Genomic DNA, 5,627 nt, shown 5'->3' with positions numbered 1-5,627 from the left:
TAGTATCCTACCAGTCCTAGAAAATTTCGTATTTCTGACACTGACCTAGGCGGCTTCAATTTTCCGAGGGTCCACCTTAATCCCCTCAGCAGAGACCGCATATCCTAAGAAGGTTACCTCCCTCAACCAAAGTTTAGACTTGCTGAACTTCACAAAGAGTTCCTTCTCCCTTAACACTTACAGCACTATACTGAGATGCTCATCATGTTTCACTTCAGTTTCAGAATATACCAGGATATCGTTTATAAAGACGACTACGAACTGATCAAAAAATGGTTGGAACACATGATTCATCAGATCCATAAATCTCTGCAGGGCGTTAAATCGGTCAAATGGCATAACCAGAAACTCATAATGACCATACCGAGTCCTAAATGTCGTTTTATGGATATATGCCTCCTTGACTCTTAACTGATGATATCTAGATCGAAGGTCGATCCTGGAAAATATAGAAGCTCCTTTAAGCTGGTCGAATAGATTGTCAATCCTTGGTAGTGGATACTTATTCTTAATCGTCAGTTTGTTCACCTGGAGATAATCAATGCACATCCGCATCGTATCATCCTTCTTTTTCACGAATAGCACCGGTGCTCCCCATGAAGACACGCTTGGCCTAATGAAGTCCCTATCCAACAACTCTTGAATTTGAGCCTTTAACTCCACTAACTCCTTCGGTGCCATCCTATACGTTGCGATGGACACGGGCGCCGTTCCAGGCAACAAGTCTATTCCAAACTCAACTTCTCGATTAGGAGGCAATCCTGGAAGCTCCTCTGGAAAAACATCTTGGAACTCCTTTACGGTCCTAACCTTATCCACTGTCAGTCCCTCCTCTTCTGACTGACTTACAAATGCCAAATAGGCCTTACAATCTTTCCGAATCCACTTTTCGGCTCTTAATGCCGCACCACATTGGACAAATAATCCCTTCGCTCACCTATCACCATAACCTCCTCATCCTTTGTGGTCCTTAACACCATTTGTTTAGCAACACAATCCAGAGTAGCTTTATGCTTAACAAGCCAGTCCATTCCCAAAATGAGATCAAACTCTCCGAACAGTAACTCCATCAGATCTCCAGGGAAAATCTTACCTTGAGTTTCTAAGGGTACATCCCTATACGGTTTGTCTACCCTAACCGAAAGTGACCCAAAGGACTTAGTACAGATACCCCACTCACAATCTCCTCGAGCGGTCCAAGTCGTCCATAATGCATTACGTGGCCTCCAACCAATATTTCGCCACATTCGGGCTATACGAGACACGCCCTAAAGATCTCCGCTCTGTTAGCGAAGTCGTTCGAAATAGATCCCGAACTCCATTGCCGTACTTGCCCGTCAACCCTTTCCGAACACGAAGCATTGCTCGTGACAGGCATCATCCTCGATCTGCATGATCATGAGACTCTACTCTCATTGCGGTGGTACCGGTGCATCCACCGCCGGCATATGTCTCGAAGACGAAGATCTCGCTCGAGCACTTCCTCGGCTCCGTCCACGGCCTCTTGTACTCATATCGTATTATCTTGATTACGAATTTTTATGCATCAATTAATATTCCAGTGTTTATTACAGATGTTTTATGAATCGAACGAAGAGTTCGAGTTTGTTTTCGCAGAATCGAAGTCTAGCTACAGTTTCAGTCTCTTATCAGATTTTCCTATGGTTTCAGTATCATCCTATCTAGAGTATCCTAATAGGGTTTCAGTATAGACAGATAATTCGGGAAAATATTCAGAAAAATTCAGAAGAATACTTACAGACTTGAGCCGGAGATTCGGGTGCCACCTTCAAAAGATCTAAATTTTGAAAACTGATTTTTTCGCAATCTTTATAAAATTTTCGTTTTTGAAAATCTTTGTTTTTGTAAACCCATTTCACAGCCGAGTTGTTGTAACCTAGGCTCTGATACCACTAAATGTAACACCTCAAACTCGGCCCAGACGTTATGACCGGATCCGACATGCCACATCGAAGCGTTCAAAACATTTTATATTGTTGATCTAGAAAAAAACTTACTTAGTGTTTTAAAAGGTAATTTCATTATTGGTTAAAGTGAATGGAAGCTGTGCACCAGGTAGGAAACCGGAAAAGAGGTGGTGAGTCCATCGGACTGCTTAAGTACCAAGCTCCCTTCGGATCCAATCCTAGACATGCATACCGCCATTGCCACACCTTAACGTCATGGATATTTCTAGGAAACCGATTTGATTAAGTCATTTTTAGGAAAAGTGATTAATCTTGTAAAATACTTTCATTGCGGAAGCTTTGCTTGTTGTCGTGTTATTTTGAAATCAATTGTTGTTTTTGAAAATGCGCTCTAAAGATATCCAATTTCAACAGTTAAATATAAGTAATACCTATCTTAATAATACATATTAAAACCATCAAAAATAATTAAGCGGCCTTATTACATTTAAAAACCTAAAACTTCAAACGTAAATAAAAGGATGTCCAGTTCACCAGAAGAAAATCAAACTTTCAGAACGGGTGGCCACTCCGAATTCCCTCACAGCTCCAAGCCCACTATGGTTGGGGCTTTCCTGCGTGGATGAAAATAAAAGGGGTGAGTTTGGGAAACTCAATGTGTAAGGAAAACCCATTCAAAGCCCAAGTCACTCAAGCCTATTGGGCCTAAGCCCATTCAGTAATGAGTGGTCTTGGACGAGCCCTTTTCAGATTACAATAAACGGGCCTTAGCCCTTATTCAGATAACAAGATGGCCCATAGGCCCATTTCAAAATACATGCAACATCGGTAAACATATGCAAGCCCATTTGGGGAGACTACTCAACCCACCAACCACTACACTCCACCGTACCAGCCATACACTCCATGTGGGGAATAGCTCAACCCACCCATTAACACTCCACAGATTTTGACCTTTTGCTGCTCGTTAATAGTAAATTGAGGCAAAGCCTCCGAGACGTGGACAAGCCACTTTCAGTACTTCCTCCGTCAATATCCGGTCCCATGCATCGAGATAATAACAACATGGCATGCGATAAATAACAACAATCAAACATGCATTTAGGTCAATTTAACCCTATGGGTATTTGGTAATTTATCTCCTAGGGTAAAGCGTAAATTTTTCACTTATAAAGGTATTTCAGTAATTTATCTATTTTAGGGTTTTTCATGCATATTCCTACCTTTCACATACTAACAGAATCACTACCAAGGGTTCTTACCGAATTGGGCTTGTTGGCCCATCATTCCAATTTTGGCCCATTAAGCCCAAAAATATCGAGGGCACAGAAATCATGCACTTTGCAGTCCAAACATTGCAGCTTACCAAAAACATTAATCGATTTACCTCACGAGCATTCGCACACTCGCAAATCTACAAAATACCAGTTTTCGGCATTTTGACTTTTCGACTTTTGCCGATCTAGACTAAGAAAGAGGGTGTTAGTTACACACCTGTTTGCGACGATATGCTGACGAGATCCACACACGAACTGCCTACAATTGGATTACTAACACATTAATCTAACTATTCAAATACGAACTACGTATTAACCCCTTACAATATTCGACCAACTACACCTACAGATCATAGTAAGTTTATAAGAAAACAATAAGCAACTCATTAACAAATTTTTGTCAATGTTTACCACATAATCATAATTTCACTGCAAGCTGTCTTCCTGAGCAACAATCACTAAATTATTTATAACTGGAGCTACGAAACTCCAAATCAAGTGCCGTTAATTTTTCCTGAAAATAGACTCATATATCTTCTATCCATAAAATTTTCAGAATTTTTGGTATGGCCAATCAATACCAGATTTTTCTCAAAGTTTCCCATGTTTCACTGTTTGACTAATCTGACCACCCTTCATTACGAATCAAATTTCTCATTGTACAGAATTCAAAATATGTTCTTGTTTATTTCATTAGAAACTAGACTCAATAAGCTTTAATTACATAATTTATTCAATTTCTAATTATTCTCCCACAATTTATGGTGATTTTCCAAAGTCACGTTACTGCTGCTGTCCCAAGCAGATTTATCACCAAATGACTCTTTCACACATACCTTGCATGCATGTTATTTAAACATGTATATCAACAATCAATCATCACATATCTATAATTTTACTTAAGTATAATCTCCATTTCATCATTTTAAAGCACAACATGTTAGCCGATTTTTCCCCTTAGCATCTAAGGCACATGCATGCTCATTTGTTTGGCTCAACTTCACCTATCTTCCATTTTTCATCAAAAGAACATGAAACAACAACCATTTCCTTCATTTTAATTCATGACTAAATGCTCACAACACAACTAAAAATCAAAATATACTTCAAGATTTAAGGTAGAATCAAGAAGAACACATGAACCTCAAAATAGAAGCAAGGTACCAAGAACTTACCTTCAATTTTCCTCCTCCTAATGACCGACTACTCAAGAGCTTTCTCCTCTCCTTTCTCTTTTCTAACTTTCAGCTATGATGAACAAAGATGGACAAAACTTTGTTCTTAATACCCCTTTTTCTTTTAATAAAACTTCATATTTCATCCATTTAATTCTTTAATACAAAAGACATGAAATTCTTATCATGAAACATTTACCTAACCCATTATCATGGAACATTTACCTAACCTATTATCAATTTGTATCAATTTGTACCATAAATTATGGATATCAAGTGTACATTTTGTCTACAACAACATGATGGTTGGCCACTTCATGTAAAATGGGAGGTTTGTCATGCAAATCCTCCTATTTTGCACTCCTATTTATTTGGCCACTTCAATTTAGCCTATAGCATTTTCAAACATTTTCACATAGGTTCTATTTCATAATTTCACCCCCTTTTTCTTATGGAACAAAAATTAACTAAAATTGTCGGGTTCTATCTTAAGTTTGGGCTTTCTAGAGGCCCACTAACATAATTAAACCTATGCCAACATTCACAGGATTCCCAAAAATTGGGGCGTTACACTTCAAAACCAGTAAGTACTATAGAATATATGTCATCAGGAGATAGACTATATTTTAAAAATAATGCTATAATAAATACAAATGATAATTTAGTTTTACCTTCAAATACTCAAACAGAGGAAGATGAGGATAATATAAGTACAAACTCAACACCAATAGGTATGAAAATAGTTCAAATACCTATTTTTCCTATGATCCTAATAAAAATTCTAGAAATACTAGAATGGAAGAAATACAATCTTCTACAATTATTCGAAAAAATGATATTATTACATTTTCAAATTTTTAACTTAGGAAATATTATACATATATAGAAATTACATTTCAATTTAAAGAATATAAAACATATTCTTTATATGTTTTATTAGATACTGGAGCAACCACCAGTAGTTGTAGAAAAAATGCCATTCCTGTAGAAAAATGGGAATTAATTGAAAATCCAATTAGAGCCATAGGAATAGGTGGTAAAGAAACCATAATTCAATTTAAGGCTAGAAATATACCAATTTACATAAATAATGTAAGATTTGTAATTCCTAAAATAATATGTTTTCATGAAATGCATGGAGATATATTATTAGGAAATAATTTTATATATCATCATTTACCATTTTCTATTGATAAGAACTTAGTAATATTGTCGCAGAAAAAACTTCTGTAGAAATACCTTTAGTA

The 5,627-nt window shown here is 37.1% G+C and overlaps 1 long non-coding RNA gene across 1 annotated transcript; it reads right to left on the bottom strand.

Moving 5' to 3' along the window:
* Positions 1–2,342: 2,342 nt before the first annotated feature.
* On the bottom strand, positions 2,343–4,495 carry LOC128296292 (uncharacterized). Its single transcript, XR_008286850.1, has 3 exons — positions 4,381–4,495; positions 3,423–3,464; positions 2,343–2,542 (listed from the first exon to the last, which is right to left on the bottom strand). It is a non-coding gene; the product is annotated as an uncharacterized LOC128296292 (long non-coding RNA).
* Positions 4,496–5,627: the final 1,132 nt, after the last annotated feature.

This window comes from Gossypium arboreum, chromosome 8 (genome assembly GCF_025698485.1).
Source record: "Gossypium arboreum isolate Shixiya-1 chromosome 8, ASM2569848v2, whole genome shotgun sequence".
NCBI lineage: Eukaryota > Viridiplantae > Streptophyta > Magnoliopsida > Malvales > Malvaceae > Gossypium > Gossypium arboreum.
This window is presented reverse-complemented; position numbering and strand designations above follow the sequence as displayed.